This window comes from Pteronotus mesoamericanus, unplaced genomic scaffold (assembly GCF_021234165.1).
Source record: "Pteronotus mesoamericanus isolate MK-2021 breed Mesoamerican mustached bat unplaced genomic scaffold, CSHL_Meso_final contig_74, whole genome shotgun sequence".
Taxonomy (NCBI): Eukaryota; Metazoa; Chordata; class Mammalia; order Chiroptera; family Mormoopidae; genus Pteronotus; species Pteronotus mesoamericanus.
Window position 1 is genome coordinate 4,968,191 of NW_026555247.1, and position 23,740 is coordinate 4,991,930.

Here is a 23,740-nt window from a genome sequence, read left to right on the forward strand (position 1 = left end):
TATTAACTGATGTTAGTAATCGTAAGTTTGGAAGGAAATGTAGTAATTGTAGGGCAGGATTCAGATTATTGTCAGTCACAGACAAGGTCAGATGAGTGAGTGAGTCTTATTTTAATTCACACTTGATCATGAACTCAGAATAGATTTAAGTTCAAACTTTAGGAGTCTTGAGTTTCAAGCAGGATCTAAAATTTGATAAATTATGAATTCTATTTTCAGTTTGAATTTTGAAGATGATAAAGGGATAATTTTTATGAAATACACAAAGTGTTTAAGAAATAATTCTAGAAAATGAAGGTCTGGGAGTAGATGCAATCCCCTTTTGGCCTTCTTTATAAAGAGAGAACATTTTGCATTTTGTCTTCCTGAAAGAAAAATCATCTTGTTATGCAACTCTTGCACTCTTAGCAGAATGAGTAAACTTTTGAGAGGCCTTTAATTAAAACTGGTGGTGATTCATCCTGATGACATACAACATTTGAAGACAAAACTGTTTATTAATTAATAAAAAATATAGCAAGTTATAGAAAATGCTTCTCTCTCTTTGTCTTTCTCACTCTTCCATTAAAGGACAACAATCGATTTATCACCACCAGCTGCATGGATTCAGTAGAAAAGATCTTCAGTGTTTCTTCTTCCTAAACCCTGGCCAAATTGTTCTGGCACTACATAATAGTGGGTCATTTGTACCTAAAATATATAACCAGTGCTCCATTAATCTTAGTGGTGGTATTCTCTCATTTCCTGCAAGAAGCAGGATGAGGAGATATTATGAGGGAAGAAGAGAAAGTACGCGATTTTAAAAATGGATGTGTAAATGAATAATAGAGGAAAGTCATTTAATATTTTGTAGCCTGGACTGTTTTATAATGCATATATGATTGAAATATGAGTAATTGCTTTGTGGTGTGTTTTATACTATTTGCTAGTAACATATAATAGCTTCAGCATTAAGAGGAATGTTTCAACAGTTTGTGAAAAAGACATCGTGTCTTTGGATATACACGAAGAAGATCTTCAGTCGAGAAACAAATGGTGTGTCAGACCAAAATAATGTGAGAATATAGATGAGTCAAGGACAGAAGATGTTTTTCTTTGGTTATGTTGTTTTAAATGTAAAAGCTCTATCATTCTGCTTCTTATACACAATGATTAAAAGAGAAAATAAACTAATCTAAGACTTGAGAGGTTCTCAGATATTAAACAAATCTTAGGAAGACCTTGATTTTAGTCTCTATAATTGATTTGCATTTCTTAAAATAATTTCCTTAATAAATCGTTTTCCATCTAAACAGGGAGAGAATGCTAGATGGGCAAGGCTGCATTGACCTTCCCTCTTGATCTTCTCTGTTGATTGGCAGGTTTCAAAGGTTAAACTAGCTACGGATGAAATGTAATCATTAGTGACTTGGTTCCTTTCCAGATCTCTCTGGAAACTGCAATAGCCAACTTTGTTCATTTATAAAGAAAGGAAAAAAAAAGGTCATTCTCTGAGAAGTTTGGAATGGGAAGCAGCCACAGTCTCCTTCCTTCTTACTTAAATAAACAAGCTAAATGGAAAAATAAACTTTGCTTCTTCACATCTGGTACAAAGCTTCCTCTTTTGTTGAAAGTTCACATACTCCCTTTGCTATGCCTGGTCGTGTGAATCAGGTGTCTTCCTTCCTTCTGTAAAGTCACTTGTGTAGCTACAATAAGGAAAAGCCCTGACTGTTTTAACATCATTATAAAGCCCTTGTATTGGGAGTGACATCAGATGAAGTTCAGCCCAGCCTTTTACACATCTGTTAGTAGGAAAACAGCAGGACCTAATGACAATGATAAAGCCAAAAAAACTTAAGCAAACAAATTCTGCTATGTCCCCCCTACATAGAGTCATTATTATATTTATTTATTTATTTATTTTTGCATGAACTCTATGTGACAAACTTTTAAATTTGTGCCCATTTATGGTGTACACCGACTTTGGCAACCCAAAGCAGGATGTTTCAAGCAGCAGTACTGTGATTTCTGACGCACTGCCATTTATTAACCACCAGGATACTGCAAGTCATCAGGACTTATCCCTGCAGATTTCTCAGGACTCTCCTTCCTTCTGGCATCCATTCTCTAATAAAATACTTTCATAATTGGTACTTAATAATATTGCAACTTTTTGTCTAACTTTTCCATGAAATAGGAGTATCATTTGCAGCCACCTTTAGCTCAGAATTTTACAGACTAGATGGCTCTTATTACATAGTTGAACATTCCACAATATGAATGTGAAGAAACAGACCCTTCATGTATCACAGAGTCCAATTATCACTACTTAAAACTTGATTAGAAGCCATTTTTGAGGGAAAAAGTAGAATACAAAAACTAGAAGAGCTGGGGGTTTTTCTTTGCCTTTTAAGCATAATGCCATCCCAATTATTTTTATGAGAACAGCACTTCTTTGGAAGTTATTGGAATTCTTGTTTGTTTTTAGTGCTCCAAATGATTTTTAAAAAGGTTTTACAGTTAAAACCTAGTTGATAAACAATGTTTAGTTTTTTTTAATGCTCCAGTTTCTCCATAGGGCCAGCCTGGAAGGAACAGATAAAGGTCAAAGGCCACAGGCACCCAAGAAGTAGTGGGAGGTGGATGTGATGCTTATCCCAGGAGCAAGTTGCTGTTGTCATAGCAACATATCCTTTCCTAACTCTCTTGTGCTCTGAAGTACCTCTTTGGCAATGGGGTTAGTAGGTACCATTATTGGTTTGTTTACATTTTCTCAAGGAGGAAATTGAAGCACAAGGTAGACAAGTATCTACTCCTAAAATCAGACTGCAAAGGTTTTCTTCCCTTTTTTTATCTTTGGTTAATTGTTAGAAGCATCCTGTTTAATAATCATATACAGTTTTAATCTCTCCTCTTTTTTTAATCCAAATAAGTGGTTTTCAAACTCTAATGTCATAGAATCATCTGGGGTTAGGGTTGCTAAATCTGGCAATTGTTTCTGTGTTATTCAAAATGCAGGTTCCTGAGTCCTTCCTTAGAACCAGTGACTCATAAACCTCTGAAAGAGAGGATAAGGAATCTATGCATTAATCATATTCTTCAGGTAATCCTGATCCAGCTTTTGAATTAGACTTTGTGCAAAACACTGATCTAAATGATTCTGAACTCAAAGGGTGTCTCAGTATCCACACAGGTTTCATCAGGAAAAATCAGTAGTCATTGCAATCAGGTTTTCTATTTTGTTACATTGAGGTCAAATACAGCAAATGCTGCAGCAGTTGCTGAAAAAAATGGGAACACTTCTATTCTTTCTCCACTATGACTCCTGATTCATCATTCAGCATGTTCCACCACTTCGATCCTTACCATCTGACCAGCAGAATGACTTTCAGATCTCTCTGATCACCCAAGTCAGCAGGACTTACCCACTCAACATCACTTGACTATAGATTGTCTCTATCCATAGCTGTGACTGCTGTTTCTTCATGCTGTTTCTTCTTAGGATTCCCCTTGGTTTCTTAATTTTTTTCCAAAACTAAAGAGTACTTTGTCTTCCAATTTATGCTATTGGTCCTCAGACCTATCTCCATTTGGAGGTTCCTTAAATTTTGCTTCTCAACAAAAATTTTCCCAAGGTAGGTAATAGAATGAAAGTTTATAACAGAGAGTAAAGATCTTATTCTTGGATGAAGCTTTGTTATTCTGGGTTAAGTTTTAAATCTATCATATTAGAAAATTTAAAGTTTAAAAAATGCCAATAGTAAAGTTATAATTTATTTAATTATATAGAATCATATAAGAATGAGGTATAAATCCCAGTTGCTTTTAGTTTGACTTATATAATAGAACAGAAATTATTTAAAAATTATTTCAAATCAGCCCTGTCCAGGTGGCTCTGTTGGTTGGAGCATCATCCCATATACCAAACAGTTCAAAACAGCATTATAAAACCCTACACCAAACGGCTGCAGATTCAATTCCTGGTTAGGTCACATACCTAGGTTGTGGGTTCCATACATGGTTGGGGAGCATATGGGAGGAAACCAATAGATGTTTCTCACATCAGTGTTTCTCTCTCCCTCCCCCCACCATCTCAAATCAATAAAAAACATATCCTTGAGCAAAGATTTTAAAAAATTGTTTTCAACCAATTCTTTTTCAGTGTCAATCTGATCTCAGAAATCTCTATTTAGGGATTTTTACAATTCATATAAGTAAACTCATGTTTAACCAACTTAAATAGTCATTAATTCTCTCTTGAGTTTTAAATAAAATTATGATTATAACTTGGACCATTTCACATATTCTTTTCTAGAGAACATAGTGTAACTTAGCCTGAAAAACACAGGGTTTAAAGCATGTAGGTTTGAACCTCAGCACTGCAAATTTTGTTAAGTCACTCAATTTTCTCGAGTCTGTATTCTCATGTAATGAATACAATATATATCTCACATTGTTATTTTGAGGATTAAGTGAAGTATATCAAAACTCCCAGTATAGCTCTAAGGTGTTGTTTAGGAAATTTTGGTCAATTTAAATGTTGGTTGCATCAGATGACAGTTAGGAAAGCTTTCTCAACCTTAGAGGAATGTAATATTTTGTAGATCTATTATTTTCATAAGTTTTTCTTTGACCTAAAGTGAGCACATTCCTATAAAGAACTAGACCCTAAGACATTATAATTGTTTCATTTTTATTCTCATTGACTTTTTTTGATTCGTAAAGGATACTTTATTGATGAAGCCCAAGGGCAGTTTATCCTATTGGCAGTTGACCTATTAAGTGGTATGGGTTCATTTGATTGTATATGTATATTTTGCTTCCTTTCCATGCTTATAAGATCCCTGCCAGTTCCACTCGTGCTCCCCACTGCCACCCACAGGAGCTTACGATATAGAAATGTCATGTGGTCTCCACCACTACAACCCCGCACACAGCAGCACAATGGGAAAAAACATTGGTTCTGGAGTCAGGGAAATGCATTTGAGTAGTTGGCTACTTATGAATGTAGTAATCTTATAAAGATTAACTCAGATAATTTGCATGAAAGAACTCTATAAAGTATAAAAGCATTATTTTTCCTGTGGTTAAGAATTTCTATAAGGAAGAGTATAACATTTATTGTATGCCTAATATATGTCATTACCTTCTCTGTTACTCTATGAGATAGGAGATATTAACCCCATTTTAGAGATAACTAACCACAAGACACATGATTGTAAAGAAGTAGAGCATGATTTTATTCAGATTCAAAACCCTGCCTGTTTTCACTGAAGCACCAAAGGTCAGGCCATTCTCGGTCTGCCTCTTGGCTATCAAGTAGAGTGGGAAGGAGCAGATGAGACAATGAAAGGAGACACTCTGAGTATGCAGTCAGCAAATAAGGAGCTACCTGAGAAAATACACTGCTGCTGACTTGATGGGGCATATTTCTGCCACCTTCTATGTGACAAAACTGAAAAGGCCAGAAAGGCCACAGCACTGAGGAGGGTTTCTCCGGATGAGAGGTTTTGGTTGTGGTTGGCTGGCAGTGAGCGGGGGTGGGAGTGGGGGTTGCTCTTCTGTAACCAACTTGAAATGTCGCTCAGCCACGTGTCCCTTTATCTCCATACTTCCTTTTTCCTCAGTCAAACAAGGAAGACTGACTTATATTTTTAAGTAAATAATAAAAGAAATTTAAACTTTATTATAATTTTATTATTACATCATTTTAAACCTAGAGGAGTGGTAAAGCCAAAAAGTTTTTCAGGGTTCAGACCAATTAAGCCTTTCCAGTGTTTTTCCACTTGAGCACAAATGAAGTCAAAGTTCTCACCTAGCCTGAAGGCCCCAGGTGACATCAGCCCCATTAGATGTATGTCCCTGTTAGGATTTGACAAAATAATGTATCAGAGGGAAAGTGGGAGCTAAATTATTTTTGTTCTTGATGAGGGGTGATTATTATAATCAAACAAAACTGAGGAGGTATGATGAGAAATTAATTTTCAAAAAGTAGAAATGCTAGGGAAAGGTTCTTACTATTATACAATACCTCAGTTTTGGCTTTAGCCTTTTAGGACTATTTAAATTATCAGAACCATTTTTGTCTATCTGCTTACCTGTTCCTGATAAGGGGGTCTCTAATTACATTTGTAAAATTTCAGGATATATACCTGAAAATGTTAAGTGGAATACCATTTGATTGAATATTACACGTCAGTGCCAATGTCTTCTTACAGGACTTCCAATAAGTAATTATTTACATTTTACATCAGCGTTATTTGACTTAGCAATATGGATACCTTAGTGAATAAAACTGGCAAACAATATTGGAAGTTACTAAATTTATTTAACATAATCCCCTAACCCTCCTTCCCCGAAAAAGAAAAGAAAACCAAAAAACAACAAATGTCAGCCATCTCCTCATGAAAATAAAGGTTTTTCTTCCACATTTTCAAAATTAAACATCTAAGTTGTTTATGAGTTTAAACTTTGTACCAAAGCCTAATGTTTTGCTTCTTTTTGTTTTGGCAATTCATAACCTAAAGTGTTACTTACTTTCTTTGTAAATGATGCAACAATGTGGAAGAAAAATCACTTACAGTTGGAGAGATCTGAGTTTTTCTGGTTTGTATTTAAAAGTAACACGCTCAGAGTGGTAAAATTGAAATGATGGGTGTAACAAATTTTAAAATCTTTACAGGTCTTTAAAATATCAGAAAGATTAAAAGGGAAAAAGGCTGGTTCATGAATTTTGGTCATGAACACATTCTATTCAAGAACCATTTTTAGGTCCCTGTTCTTCTAGGCCTCACTACTTTAAACACAATTTAGGTGGAATTTTTCAAAAATAATTATACTTAAGTACCTGATGATCTAATGAAGATAATTTCTTACTGTGTCAAAAGCAGTTCTTTGTATCTTATTTGAATCTTTTGTTGCCTTCAGCAAATCTGCTTTTGGATTCTGAAATCCAGGCATTTTACAATGCAGACTCTAGCAATGGCATTCATTTGGAATGCTGCCTTTTGTTTACTAGCTTTCCCAGACCCTCCTGGCTTCCTTCGGTCATCTGGTGTCTTCACTAATGTGATTGGTACTCCTAGGCTCTGCAGGTAGCCGTGAGCCTTTATAAGTGGGATTTACAATGGGACTCACCACCCTGACTGCTAATGAAAAGAACCACAGGGATTTCGTTTTTTGGTTTTGTTTTGTTTTTTCTCAGTCTGTCTTCCAAAAGAGTGAAGGAAAATTGTGTGCTGGGTTTGCTAATTCTTCTTGTATTCAGTTTACTTAATTTTTACAGTTAATTTACTAACTGTGGTGCAAAAACACAAATATTTTTGTTTAGGAGTCAGAATGTTTCATCTGCCAGCCTTTTACACCAATCACTAGAGTTGTTTATTATTGAACCTGGAAAGAACAAAGTAGAGTTTCTGTTTAAACTCAACCAATTGGCATTTCATCTTCATCTGTTTTTGTCTTTCAGGAGATTTTTGACCAATTTGGTTGTTTTAAAAAGAAGTCTATGACTGGGAGCCCTGGACACTAGTATCAGCTCTGAAACTTCGTATTTCTGTAATCTTGAGTAAGTCACTTACACTCTTTGATTTCCCATCTTAAAAAAAAAGGAAAGTGTTACTAAGGTACATATGAGATGCAAGATGATGTTTCATATTTTTCCAGCTTTCTGCTCTTTTTACTTCCAAAGTGAACTGTGGTGCCCTTTCATTTGATTTTTGGATAAACCTTCCATGGAAAAACAAACTTGCATCTGATAAAATGCTTTGAAACCAGCAGTCAAAACAATAATTAAATATTAAGTATCTGTATTATCATTTTCAAAGTGATATGTGCTTTGTAGATTATAACTCCATTTTATAGAGAGAGAATTTATTTCCTTGTTTTTCAATAATGAAACATGGAGCCCATGTTTTAGTTGCTCTTTATAAGGCAGTAGTTTCCAGGTGTAGGTTAAAGGTCTTCCAGAGGTCATGGACTCTTTGGATTTTAGAATGATAAGGGACATTGGCAATAGTCGCATCCAATCACTTGAGTTTTACTCACAAGGACTCAGAAGGTCCAGAAATACTTAGTAGCTCATCCATGGTCACAGAGTCCATAGAACTGCCAGTAAGGCCCAAACTCCAAAGACAAAATGGCACATACCAGGGTGGTACTGCCCAATTTTCTTTTAATGAAAAGCAGAGAATGAAAGGTTAAGAGAAGGGAATGTTTATTTCAAGTATGAAAGCTTTAAAAAAATCACTGCTTAATAGTATTAGATAGTTGGTTAATTTCTAGATTTTTAGCTTCCAGATTAAAGTCAGTCCAATCCCACAAATGTTTAATGAGGACATACTGTGCGTGAGACAGTGAACTAGGATGATGCTTCTGCAAAACTGTGCAGTCAAAGCTGCTGCCCCTCAGAGACTTACAGTTTAACCTGGAGATAGAACAAGTGTACAGATAGTGCTGTGCAGGTTACTGAAATAAAAATGATATAAAAAACAGGTTTTCAAAGTCTCAAAGGACTTTTTTAGGATATCAAAGTCCAAAGGGAGATAGACTTAAGTAGAACCTGATAGGTCAAGTGTTAATTAGCAGGTCAAAGGTAAATTCAGGATGCTTTGGGAACTCACAGGCAAAGCCTTAAGTCAGGCTGGGAGAAAAGAACTAGTAAAATAAAATTTTGGCAAGTTTTCCTATTTTTGAGTTAATGATTACTACTGCGGAAAATCTCTCAACCACACAGATTGATATCACTATAAATTCGCTGACCCTAACCCTAAATACAACTTAATTGTATCTTTAACTGCCCTTGGCTGATTCCCTTTCCTTTCCCTCTGATCAGTTATTCCAAATCTGCTCTATTCTCTTCAGGCCTGTCCCCACTGCTCTTTTCTCAGCAGGGTGCTCCTCTCTTTTCTAGAAGCCCCTAAAGAGTCTCCGTAATTGCCTTGATTCAGCTGAACTCTAAGGGCTAGTGATGCCAAGTGCTTTTAACTCCAACCCTGCTTCCCCCTCAACTTCAGATTCATCTATGAAATTACTGCTGGACATGACCATTTGGATATGTCACAGCCATCTCAAAATCAATATATCTAAGACCTGAATGCATCACCTTCCATTCAAAACCTCATCTTCCTCCTCAGAGTACCCTTAATATGAGAAAGAGCCACCATCCTCCTCAATTTGCATTTTAGAAAAACCGTCTGGCTGGAACATGCTCAATGTAGAAAGAATGTCCAGTTAGAAAGCTGCAGCAATCCAAACCACTGTACTCCTAGCCATAGTACTTAACACATCATATGCAATTGCATGAGAGATAACAGTGATTAATCAAGTGATTAAAAATATGCTTTGAAGTAAGATGATTCTGTGTCTGATTCCTGGCACCACCAATTATCAGCTAGCTAGCCATGCAACCTTGAGCAAATTATTAAACTTAGTAAGACTGAGTTACCTCACCTGAAATATCAGGACAACAATAATAATTATATTTTAGGGTGTTCTGATGATTAAATGAGATACAACATATGACACTTTCAGCACTGGTATCCTTAACTAAGATCTTTGAAGACAAAGACCATTTCTAGCTTGTTCACCATTGTATCTGCAGGACCTAGCACAGAAGAGGCACTCAAAAAATATCTGTTGAATGAATGCGTGAGGTAATGAATGGTATGCTTGAATTGGGTACTAACAGAGAGGGGAAGAGAAAAGCAATGCAGAGACCTAGGCTTCATCGTGAATCACCTTCTCCTGTCAGTAGTCACCAGTTCCTAAAGATCCACTTCCAGCCTGCAACTAGAGGAATCTATTCAAAGCCCAATGGGAACATGTCATTCCTTTGCTTAACACATTTTTGTTGTGGCTACTTTTTATCTACAGAATCCAGTCTCAACTCCTCACACCTGGGCCTACATTTTCATCTTCCTTTCCTACCACTCCCTCTCTCACTAGTAGTAGTCTAGTAGTACCAGGTTGGTCTTGTCTTCTGAACATCCTATGCTATTTCAGAGAGGTGCTTGCCTATTTTTTCAACACCCTTCTCTACAAGGTAGTTAGGGTTACATGTGTCTGCAATGACAGGACACACCAAACAGCAAGTTGGAAGTTTATTTCTTCCCCACGTAAACAAAGTTTGGAGGCAAATTTCTAAGGCTGATAAAGCATCTCTGATATCATCAGGGACCCAGACTCCTACCTTGTAGTTCTGCCATCCATGTGTGGCTTCCATCCATTTCCTCTCTACCTTCTTATCCCTTCTAGGGTCTTTTCCCATTAATCATCTCCTCTCCTCTGTACCATCTGTTTTCTTTGAGGGAAGAACCTTACCCTTTAATCATCCCTCCTTCTAATTAATTACTCTTTTTCATACAGCTACCAACTTAATACCACCCTAGTTCACCACACTTCTTGAAAGAGTAAATGCTACATGCCATGACACATTTTCATTCTTGATCCTATTTTACCTCTCTTACCTGTTGAAAATGTTGACCACGTCTCATTCCTCCAAACTCTCTTGTCTCTTGACTTTCGCAAGCCTGTTAATTTCTGGTTTTCTTCCTGCATCTTCTCCATCTTCTGCTCTGGGTTTTCATCTTCCTTTTTTTACTCTTTAGTGACAGTGTTTCTCAGACTTCCCTGCTTGACCTTCTTACTCCACATCCTTTGTCTACAGAGGCAATTCCTAGGTAACCTCACCACTACTGATATCATCTATCTTTGTGGCAGCTGTCTGTCTCCAGGGTCTGTTTGTTCAGTCCCTACCTCTAGCTGGAGTCCTCCATTTCTAAATGCCTACCAAAAGGGCATCTCTTCTCTGTTTCTTTCACCCCCAATGATGTGCAATCCCTTCACCTTTTTCTAGACTCTTGCAGAAATCTTTGATCTGGTTTCTAATTCAATTTTCATAGCATCCTTAGAGTTACCTTCTATTTTAAAAAACTCTATTATGTTAATTTGTTTTTTGAAAACTTCCATTGGCTTTCTCCTGCTTTTAGGATTACATTTAAAATTTTGATTTTGCATTTAAGGTCCCTTACAGACTGACCCCAGCCTACTTTTCTATTCTCCTGCAACTCAATCTCCCACCCCCAACAGTGAACGCAGTATTTCTAAGATACACCATACCTTTAATATTCTGTTCTGTTGGTATGAGGTCCTCCTAATTGTTTGATGTATCCTTTAAAGCCATCCAAATGTATTCTCTTGTCTGATATTTTCTTTATTTCTCCTAACAGAATTACTACATTCTCTCTGCTTTTATAGTACTTTGTTCCTACATCTAGTGAATATTTGCACATTTGTCGATGTGTCTTCACCTCTAGATCGGGATCCCTTTGAGATTAGGGACTGCCTTTATCATCCTTCCTAGCACATTTCACAGTACTTTCTAAGTGATTCAATGAAAATAATGAAATCAGGAAATAGGGATAGCTTTTACTCTAAGAATAATGAGTTTTGTTATGGACATATTTTGGAGCATGTTGAGTTGACTTATGGAGGTCAAGGGGACAGCAGCAACTCAGAAAAAACTTAAGAGCCAATCATACAGATGTAGGAGTCATCAGCAAAGACAATAACAAACAACTGATTGGATCTCATGTTTTTCAGGCAAGGATTAAAGAAGGTAGAACATTTGTAGTATGTTGGGGAAGCATAGGTAGTAGGAATTTGGGGTGTGGAGGGGGAAAATTCATTAATATCCTTGCTTGGAAAAGACCATATTTGATTTTTCTTTTTTGTACAAGGTCTTCCCACCTCTAACAGAAGTATGCAGCTCTTTAAATTCCAAACTTTAGACTAATTTAAAGTCCAAAATTTAGAAAAAGAATGGCTGAAAAGATATTCTTTCTATTTCCTCTAGGATTAGAAGCTACTAAATCAAAAACTTCATCCCAGGCTTTGGCTGGCTAAAACTTCAGACTCACCTGTCCATTCTCCATCTCCAATCTTCTCCTGTTGTGCGTGCATGCATGCGTGTGTGTGTGTCTATGTGTGTCTGTGTCTGTGTTTATGTCCTTTGCAAAAGCTAGAGTGGGTAGGGTAGGGTGGAAATACTTATTTTGTTCCCCTTACAAAATGATCAATAAACTGAAAAAGCCTTAGAATTTTTTTTTATTTATTATTGACACTATTACAGATGTACCCATTTTCCCCACCTCTGCCCATCTCCACCCAGCCCTCACCGCGCCCCTTCCCTTTGGCCATCACACACTGTTGTCTGTTTCCAAGGGTTATGTATAATTGTTCTATGGCTAATCCCCCTCCCTTCTGAGAGTTGTCAGTCTGTTTTATATATCCCTGCCTTTGTTTCTATTTTGTTTATAGAATCCATGTTTTAAACTGAAAAAAAATATTTTGGGATTCTGTTTGTTTAGATAGATTTGTTTTTCTTACCTCTCTCCCCTTCTATTCCACTTCTTTGCTTTCTTAGTGCCTCTGGGAAATATAACAGTGATTAATGTAGATTACTTAAACAGGTAAAGTGAGATCTGTGTTTTGATGCAACCACTTGACATTTAAAAATTTAATAAATATAATTATATGAAAATTGAAACTTCATGGAAAAATAACTAACACCATAACAAAGCCAAAAGGCAAAATGGCGAACTAGGGAAAATGTTGCAACTCATATACACAAAGGAAAAAATTCCTTAATACATAAAGAGATTCTACAAATCAAGTATAAAACCAACAACCAAATGGATAAAGACTGGATATTTCAAGAATGAAATTCAAGGAATTTTTTTTAAAGATTTTTTTTCATTTACTTATTTTCAGAGATGGGGAAGAGAGGGAGAGAAACATTGATGTGTGAAAGGAACATCAGTTGGGTTTCCTCTTGTACGCACCCAAACTGGGGACCTGGCCCACAAACCAGGCATGTGCCCTGACCAGGAATTGAACTGGCAACCTTTTTCTTTGCAGGATGATGCTCAACCAACTGAGCTCACCAGTCAGGGCTTGAAATTCAAGAACTTTTAAACATTTGAAAAGGTATTATTTCATTGATAGTGGGAAAAATGCAGATTAAAACTACATTGAGATATCATTTTTCATCTGTCAAAGATTCAAAGATTCAATTGAGATTGACAAAGATTCAAAAGTAGATAATATTCTATATTGTTGAAGGTGTGGGGATACATAAATTGCTCATGGGAGTGTAAATTAATTCAACCCTTAGTTCAACCCTCACCTAGTGCCACATAACCAGAATTCCCTCCAACCCAGTTTTCTGTGCTCTTGGCATTTTACCACTTGATGTAGACCTTAGAGGAGCTGAACTGTAATTTGAAATGTTTCTAATGTATGGATGAAATGAAGACTGCTTTGTGTCTGCTAAAACAAAACAAACAAAAACAACAGGGCAGTTTGGCAATATTAACAAAATTAAAACTGCATATGTCCTTTTGACCCAGCAATTTCACTTCTTAGGCATTTAACTGACAAGTGCTAAATTAGTGTGTATTAATCAATGCAGAGTTGATTATTCCAGTATCTTCAGTAATAACAAATATTGGAAATTAATTTTGTGACATTAAGGGACTAGTTTAAACTAATCATGGTATATACATGCCTGGGAATTTTATGAAGCCACTAAAGAGAATGAGGAAGATTTTTACATGCTTATGTAGAGAGCTCTCCAAAATATTTTTTAAACTTAAAATAGCAATGTCCAAAAGAGTGATTGTGTTTATCTTTACTCATATATGCATTCAGAAAATCTTAAGTATATATATTTTAAAAACCAATGAAAGTGGTTTTCTGTGACAGGAGACTGGGACAGGAGTTGGAAGAAACACTCTCTATTACATATTCTTTTCTACTGCTAGATCTTTAATCAGGTAAGCATATTATCTACTCAAAAAATATAAAAGGAAGAATTTTTTTAATCCTTAAAATAAAAATATTCTAAGTACCCACAGAGGCAAAGTTTCCATGCTGATTCAATATTGGTAGATTTTACCTTGAAAATATTTGTTATATCATAATGTCTCACATGCCAGCTGTACACTTAGAACTGTGCTAGGTGTTGTGGGGGTTAAAATAATAAAGATAAGAGAAAGCAAAGTAAGAAATGGATTAGGACTGGCTGAAAAGTTAAGTGAGGAGTAGACAGACAACTTGAACAAAGGCGATGAGACGGATGTGGGCTTATTTGTAGCAAACCAGCAACAAAATCTAATTGGTAGAAATAGGTTCCATGTTGGGGTATAATGAGAGATAAGTCTGAATAGACACAGAAAGATAATTAATGAAAGTTTTCAAACACTGGTCATGAAATTTTTGTTTCATCTTAAGAGTTATCAGTTTGGACTACTTCCTATATTGTTATGGAGATTTTTTTTCAAAGTTCCATATAAGCAAGTTATTATAAATACATTTAAAAATTCACTGTCTTATGATAGTAAAAATGATATCTGCAGGCATATTAAAAGCAAGTTGTATTTATTTGTAGTCTTTACTATGTGCCTCTGCATAAACTATGTATCACTGTACATTTACCTACAATAAACCTACAATGTGAAAAGGTGTTATGCTACTTGTCAAATGAGAAATTTAATGTCTCATAACTACCAAATATTCAAAGTCATCTAAAATAATAATAGTGATGATGATAATAATAAAAGAATATAGGGCTTAATTAAGTTTGCAATGTATATAAAATTTTATTTTAGAAAATTGAAAATAAAAATAAGTATAAAGAAAAATAATACATTCTGTAATCACATCACTGTTTTTGTGATTTATATCATGCTGCTTGGATTTATCTCTGTCCTTTTATGTTATGTATGTGTTTTTTTCCTTAAAGAAATGGGACCATATTGGTTTCTTTTAATTGAGGTATAAATGACATATATCAGTTAGGTGTACAACATAATGATTTGATATTTGTTATATATACTGCAAAATGGTTACCACAATAAATCTAGGTAACATTCATCACCATACATAGTTATAAAATTTGTTTTTCCTTGTGATGAGGACTTTTCTTTACTCTCTTAGAAACCTTTAAATATACAATATGGTATTATTAATTATTGTCACCATGTTGCACATTATATATTGTTTTATGTATAAAATGAAATAACCTATAATGTTTTATAACATTTTCCATTTCATATATTATGTATATATTCTATGTCAAAAATATGATTCTTATAGCTTCATAGTATTCCATTATGGATGAATTTGTGAGAGTCAAGTGAGAACATGTATGTGAGGTACATGGTAGGTGTTCATTAAATGCTAGTGGTTATTAATGTTACTATAATGTGCTTAATTCTTTTCCTATTAATGGGATATTAAGTTGTTCCCAAGGGTGGAGGAATTAATGTTTTACTTTATTATAATCATAATAGACATTAACTTTTTTATTAGCTAGAAACAATCAAATCTGCCTATCCATTCTTTGTGATTTATAGGCTTAGAAAGCTAATTTCTCACTATGATATTATAATAAATCTTGATACCTGATAAATATCAGTACAATAAATTTTCAGTTCTGCTTCCTCTTAGTTTTTATGTGGTTTGATATGGGTGGGCATGTAAATGTATTTAGGTATAGATATTTAATATTTTTCTCCCTGGAATTTATTACTAGTGTTTAATATAAGTTTTAATTAGCTGTTACATTTTAAATTGTTAACCATTATTTCAATATCATTAAATGAATAATTTCTTCTCTTTATTTTAAATGCCTCAATTGCCATATATTAATTCTTATAGATAATATAAAGTGGTTTAGGACTGTTACCAAGGAGTTTCTCATTCTTGTGCCAGCCTACACTTTAAATTATAAAATTATTCAAACAATATTTTGAATGCCTACTGGGTAGGAGGACATAACAGTAGGTTCTATGATTTCATAATAGGCAAAACAGAAAAACGTAGTCCCTACCTTCATGCCTAACTTATGGATTTAATGAGAAAGACAAACATCAATCAACTGATGATACAAATTATATAGCTTCAAAGTGACTGAATTATTAGAAAGGAGATGAATAAGATTCTATGAGGGCTTTTAGCAAAGGGCTGAAGGAATTAAGGGAGCAGTGCTTGAACTGAGATCTAAAGAATGAAGGGGGTGTGGAGAAAGGGGAGCCCCTTTGTATTGTTGGTGGGAATGCAGATTGGTGCAGCCACTGTGGAAGGCAGTATGGAAATACCTCAAAAAATTAGAAATGGAACTGCCTTATGACCCAGTGATTGCATATCTGGGAATTTATCCAAAGAAACCCAAAACAGTAATCCAAGAGAATGTAAGTACCCGCATGTGCATTGCAGTATTGTTTACAATAACCAAGATTTGAAAGCAGCCCAAGTATCCATTAGTAGATGAGTGAATAAAACAACTATGGGATATTTACACAATGGAATACTACTTGGCCATAAAAAAGAAGAAATTTTTACCCTTTGCAACAGCATGGATAGACCTGGAGAACATTATGTTAAGTGAAGTAAGCCAGTCAGAGAAAGACAAATACCATATGATTTCACTCATATGTGGATTCTAATGAACAAACTGGACTAACAAGCAAAATAAAGACAGATTCATAGATAAGGAGCAGGCTGACAGCTGTCATATAAAGACAGATTCATAGATAGGGAGCGGAGGGGGGTGAGTAGGAGTTAAGGGGTAGGGGGATGGAGCAAAAAAGAAAAAGGACTCATGGACATGGACTACAATGTGGGGATTTTTGGGGGAGGGGTTGGGTGGAGGTTGAAGGAGGTAAATGATAATGGAAAAAAAATACAATAAAAAAGAATTTAAAAAAGAATGGAGGAGATTTAACTAGCTAAAAGTAAAAGATAAGATGGATTGTATTACAGGCAGAGAGAGCATAAGTATTTAAAGGTTGGTCAGCATTGCTGAAGCATAGTGTTTAGGAAGAAAACAAAGCAAGCTAAGTCTGAAGAGATAGGCAAGGATATTTACAATATTGATTTTTATTCTCAGACCAATATAAAATCATGAAAGGCTTTAGCAAAGAGTTGACATGCTTATATTTGCACTGTAATGCAGATAAGTGATTGAAGGGTGCCAGAGAGGAGGCAAGGAAAACAATTAGGCAAGTCGGTGCTGGCTCCTGGCAAGAGGCCTCAGTTCCTACCCATAAGGACCCCTCCATAGAGCTGCTTAAGTGTCCTTACAGTATGATGACTGCCTTCTCTTACAGCAAGTGATCTAAGAGGCCAAGGCAGAAACTGCAACATTTTTTTATGACCTTGGGAATCACACAGTCACTTGTTCAATATTTTATTGATCACACAAGTCAGACCTGATTCAGCATGGGAGAGGTTACTCAGGAAGTGAAAATCATTGGGGCCACCTTGGAAGATGGCCACCACAGACAAAACCCTGTGAACACCAACATTTCATTGCTGGACATTGTATTATGGGAGTGCAGAGGAAATTGAGCAGCAACATAGGGAAGGAGGAAATCCTGAAAACTTGTGAGATGAAGTCCGGTAGAAGGAAAGAAAGTTTCAAGAAATCTACCAAGAGAGCATCTTAGATGAGAACTGAAATGTGTTCACTGAATTTAGTAACATGATTGTCATGTGGCCAGAAGCTCTTTCTTTGTAACATGATTGAACATTTATTTTGATTCACCTCCTCTTAAAATCTTTTTGGAAAAGTTTTTTCCATCTTTTCTTTGAGCTTTCTTATGAATTTATGGATGTTTTAATGATGCTCCCCAAAAATTCTACTGATACTTTGATTGGAAATGTGTCGTTTATTATTTTGTTTGAGAAAGATATTTTTACAGTGATTAGGCATCTCTTTAGGAAACCTAGCATATTCTTTTAGTAAGTTTTCACTTAGATCACCTACATAAAGTTTGACAACTTAGAAAATGATGTTATCACATTTATGTCATGAAGAATGATTCCTGGGTGTAGTTTTGTTGTTGCTATTGCGAATGGGATCACTTTCCCATTCGCATTATCATCATAGTACTTTCAATCTAGAAACATATTACTTTTATCTCCCATTTTATGGGTAAGGAAACAGGCTCAAAGAAGATCGATGAGAAGTACATGTAGAGTAGAAGAGTTAGTAACTACAGGCATTGAACATTGAAATAGAAAAATCAGAAATTTGAATATGAAAGAACCAACATGGTGGAGGAATAAGTGGAAGTCACACTGATCTCCTCCCAGGACCAACCTAGAATTACAAATGTGGAGAAATCATCTGGAACAAACAACCGAACAATAGTGAAAGAGGAACCTTATAACCTCAGACATAGAGAACAATCAGCTTTAGCACAACCTAACTGGTAAGGAGGCAGGCGGGGTACCCACAGGCGGCGGCACCAGAGGGATATTGAAACGGCCAGTTGAATCCCCCTAAGAAGAGCAGGGTCTAAACCATAAGTGGGGATCTCCAGCCTACCGCACCAGAGCCCAAAAAGTATGCAGATAACAGCTGAGCTGTGAAAAGCGGCAGGATTGCTCTTTGCCATAGATAAGTGGTTGGAAACACAAAGAGCCATTAAAAGGGACAACGCATAAATTTTTATTTGCAGCCACTTACCCTGGGCTCCAGCCAAAGAGAGGTCAGAGTGGGCTGGAGACGCCTGAGGAGAGACTGGTGAAGGAGGCTTTGGGGAGAGAACTGAGAGAGTAGCTGAGGGGATCCCAATGCTGACTCATCCGCCAGATAGCAGAAGCCATCTTGCTTAGGCAGACCACTTCTCTGAGCAGCGGCAGCAGCGTTAGAGGACACAATATCCCCACCCCCAGGAGGGACTCAGCCATGCCCTGTGGTGTCTCTAAACCAGCCTACTGAGTGCAGAGGGACTAGATTAATAGCTGAAGGAGACAGCCACAGACAGTAGATTCCTGGAAGTCTTGAACAGACTGCCTAAGGTCAGACAATGTCAACATCTAACATCATCAGAGGCAGATCCAGAGAGAAAAAAACTAGCAGTTTCCTGCAATAGAAGTTCACACCACAAAGTCAGGAAATGAAGACAGATCAATTTAAGAACCAGAAGCAAACGAGAAGTGCCCCATAAATAATGGGAAGACAAAGAAACACCCCCAAGTCAAAGAGAAAGGAGGAATCCCCAAAAAGAGAACTAAGTGAAAAAGAGGTAAGTAAACTATCAGATATTGAGTACAAAACAGTGGTTCCAAGGAAGCTCAATGAACTCAGTGAGCTCAGAGAGAATTACCAAAAACTACAGGGAAACTACAAGGAACTTACTGAAAACTATATCAGCATGAAAAAGGACATAGAAACTACCAATAAGACACAAGAGGAAATGAAGAATACAATTTCTGAATTGAAGAACACAGTAGAAGGAATCAAAAGCAGGCTAGATGAAGCAGAGGATCGAATCAGTGAGCTGGAGGACAAGGTAGAAAAAATCTCCCAGAAAGATCAAGAAAATGAAAAAAGACTCAAAAAGAATGAAGAGGCATTTAGGGAAATGCAGGACAACCTGAAACGTAATAATATCCATATAGTAGGGATACCAGAGGAGAAGAAGAGTAGCAAGGGATAGAGAACCTGTTTAAAAAAGTAATGATGGAAAACTTCCCTAATTGGAGGAGAGAAAAAGTCACACAAGTCCAGGAAGCACAGAGGGTCCCATTCAAAAGGAACCCAATGAGGCCTACTCCAAGATACATCATCATTAAAATGGCAAATATCAGAGACAAAGAGAGAATCCTAAAGGAAGCAAGGGAGAAAGAGGTAGTAGCTTATAAGGAAACCCCGATATGGCTAGCAGCTGACTTCTCAACAGAAACACTACAAGCCTGAAGGGAACGGCAAGAACTATTCCCAGTCATGAAAACCAAAGGCCTGCACCCAAGACTGCTCTACCCAGCAAGGCTCTCAGTTAAAATGGAAGGTGAAATAAGAAGGTTCCCTGTCAAAAGAAAGCTAAAAGAATACATCTCCACCAAACCAGCATTGCAAGATATGCAAAGGGACTGCTTTCAGAAGGTTAGAAAAAGAGTCTATGAATACCCAGTTCCTTTCACAGTCACCAATACTTGATATTACCAATATTTTTAATACTTAGTAATCTGATCATGACAGTGATGTGTTATTTTAATTGTTACTTTTTACTTGTTGTAACTAAACCTGTTTTGTATATTTCTTGCCTATTTCTATTATTTTTAAAAAGCTTTAAAAGACTTTTTGGTATTCTTTATCCATTTTTTGATTAAAGGTTTGTAGAATTTTTGCCCTAAGAAAAAAACCCAAACCTATTAACCCTGTTTTAGATGTGTTGCAAATACTTTCCTATTCCAGTACTTGTCCTTTAACTTTGTTTATATGTCTATTTCTACATAGTCTTAAATGTTTAAGATAGTCATATTGGCAATATTTTACTTTATAGCTTCTGGGTTTGAATATTTTACTTCAAGGTAAGAAAAATATTATTTTGAATTTTCTCCTAAAACTCCTTAGATTTTACATATTGATTTTTAACTCACCTGAATATTTTTTGTATAATGTGTGAAATATTTGTTTTATTTCAAGTAATAGTGGTCCATGCACCTTATTTGTTGAATAAGCCTTATTTTCCCCATCGATTTGAAATATCAACTTAATCATATATTACACTGTTAGACAGTTATATACATTTGTTTCTAGAATGCTTATTTTATTTCATTGATCTACTAGATTATTTCTGTGCTGGTGTCATGTTGTTTTAATTGCTGAGACTTTATAATGGATTTAAATTTTTTTGGCTTTTTTTATAATGGATCTTGACATTTAAAAATGTAAATAAATAGAATCAATCTGCTTTTAAAAAAAGAAAGAGAGAAAGATCTCCTACCTTTTGTGACATCATGGATGGAACTGGAGAATATTATGCTAAGTGAAATAAGCCAGTTGGTGAAAGGCAAATACCATATGATCTCACCTATAAGTGGAATCAATTCAACACAATAAATTAATGAACAAAATAAACCACAGGCAAGGAAACATGGAGCAGACTGAAAGTGACCAGAGGGGATAGGGAAGGAGGACAATAGTGGAAAGAAGAAGAAGGAACTAAACAAAGAACATGTATGAATGACTCATGAACATGAACAACAGAGTGGGAATTGACTGTGGGTGAGGGGGGTAGGGTGGGATGGGTGGAGGAGGACAAAGGGGGAAAATTGAGACAACTGTAGTAGAATAAACATGATTTAAAAGTAAAAAAATAAATCAAAAAATTTTTGAAAAAAAGAAAAATCAAGTTGCTTATCCTGTCTAACCTTGTTAAAATTAATACTGTCCTAAGTATCACTTTGTATCAAGATTTCAAAGTAGTAATATACATTTTATAGCACATCTTCAATTTTTAGCATTGTCATTTTAAATATAAGGTTATGACTTGAGGAACTGCTTCTCATCTCCATTCAATTCTCTCAAGACCTGATTCCTACCAGGCAGGAACTATTTCTTCTTTGATGTCTAAATAGACCTACCAACCTATTGCATTGAATAAATATTTAATGCAGGTTGAATATTTCCTCTGTGGTGAATCAATTATTCTTGTTGATTCTCTAAGGAAAACTTTATTTAAAAATGTCATGTAGTAGGTTAAGAAATTTGTTTTCCTGAATATTGTTATTAGTGCCAAAGTTTGTTTATGTGACATAAAAATAAATGAATGTCCTTTAGGGTTTTTTCCAACTATTTTTCCTGGTTTATATAAACACTTTGAATTTTTATGTTATCTCAAATACAAATCTGAGATTCATCAACCTTTGAGCATGCAATAAAGTCATTTGCTGTGAGGGTTGAATTTTTAAGAATTTGTAATATTTGAAGCTCTGAAAATGGAAAATATTTGCTAATGAGGTATAAGAATGTTACTGGTGTGGTTTTAGTGGAAGAAATATTTTATTGGTAAATAACTCTAAAAACATAAATAATTTTTTCTTTTAATTGACAAAAATTTGCATTTCATGTACATTTAACTATCAGCCATATATTTAACTTTATTCTTTTAAACTTTTTAAACTGATAATTAGGTTTAAAAGAAATACATTTATATTTGCCTGTGGACTCTCTGATTTATGAAGTTAGTGAAATAGCTTTAAAAAATTTCAGCTTGTAAACTGTAATCACTATAGTGGGATCAGTTAGTGCAAATTGGCATTCAGATGGAATTTAGCAAGAGTCAATGAGAGAAACAAAACAGTGAACAGGTAGGGAAAAGGATGCATATATTTTTCATTTTCTTTTTGTATTAGGAAGCACATGAACATAATTTTGAAATAGAGAATCCCTGCCTCATGACAAAATATCCTTCATTTTTAAGGAATAATTTATTTTACTGTGCTTCACATTAGATAACTTCTGAGACCTGTATTTCTATTTAAATAACTGTTGAAATCGTTTGGTGTTTATTTTGCTAGAGGAAAATTGTGTGTGTGATGACAGTTGTAGTACATATTTGATAACAAGGGTATAATAAATCAGTTGAGTCATAGTGGTCTGTTATCTGTTTTTAAGGTCTTTTTGACCCAGAAGTATATGACCTGTGAAATGTCCACTTTTTTTGATTAATATATTTTACAATGCAAGGATTTAAATTTAAATGAACACCACTGCAGGAAGTTGCCTCATATGGCTGAAAATGTAAAGGATATGAAATTATAAACTGGAAAACATTTAAGAAGTTCTCATAACAATTAACAATGTGAGAAGAGATAATCAAATGTTTGGGAAGTTTCTTTTCTTCTTTAACTTGTAACAAAGAGAACTTGAAATTTAACCTGGCATTTCAACGCTCTGATTACTTAGCAGTGAAGCATTGTGAGGAAAATGTACCCAACTCTTGAGTTACAGATTGTTCTTGCATCTGATTGGAAGGGGCATATGAGTTGTTTATAAGGTATTGCAGATCTAAAGCTGCACAAATGAAGGTTGAACCTTGGGGGAGGGTTCGAGTCAGTGAAGGGAAGCTTGGTAGACATTACAGCTCTGTCCAGAGGCCAAATGGGAGATAAATCACTGCTGGCCACCTCTCTTATTATTGAAATGGTTCAGCCCTGGGGTTTAACTGAAGGACTTACAGGTTTTTGAAGTGCAAATAGGATGGTGAAGGGTAAACCCTTTTAGGGTTTCATTTTGATGGATTTTTTTTTTCCTGTGTGGATTTCTGGCACTGACTGATCTGGAAGAGGCCCTTAAAAAGGAAAAGTTTTGTTTTGTTTTTGATCAATCAGGCAGTAAGAACTTTCCACTTGGGTGTACTTTTCCAGCATGCATATCGATCCTATTGTATTTAAAAGTAGGTCATTTAATTGGGTCTTTTTTGAGCCTTCTGCAGTGTAACTGTCATTCCAAAGTTACCACTCTTTCTTGGTATTAATGCCAAAATTTGAGAGTGTTAAGGTTGTGATACTTTTGGATCAGGTGTTTTGGGGTGTTACTTAGGGTCAGTGTGTTCAAGCTGTCTAGTTAAAGATCAAGTCCATCATATTAGAACAAGTCCTTTATATATCAATAAACAGTCTATAATTATTTAACCGTTTCCCACTGATTTATGTAATTTTACATATTCACTTAATTATTTTATATGCATTCTGTTTTGTCAAGACTAAAATAAAAACCAGAAAATTTTGAGTAAATATTTGTAGTATCTTATTTGTTCAGATACACTGAAATGTTTAAGGAAATAAGGGAGACAAAAAATGTTAAGAAAGAGATATGTTGATTTATCAAGTTGAAAATTTTTCTTTTACTCCAAAAATAATCCAAACACAAAAGATAAAATATATTTTAAATTTTATT

At 35.4% G+C, this 23,740-nt stretch overlaps 1 protein-coding gene across 1 annotated transcript in view; it reads left to right on the forward strand.

The window, feature by feature from the left end:
- Nucleotides 1–23,740, forward strand: part of GREB1L (GREB1 like retinoic acid receptor coactivator) — a 289,801-nt gene that overhangs the window by 133,358 nt on the left and 132,703 nt on the right. Inside the window, exon 2 of the mRNA XM_054583433.1 lies at nt 7,451–7,549. The gene's annotated coding sequence lies outside the window, so the exon portion shown is untranslated. The remainder of the gene's footprint in view (nt 1–7,450; nt 7,550–23,740) is intronic.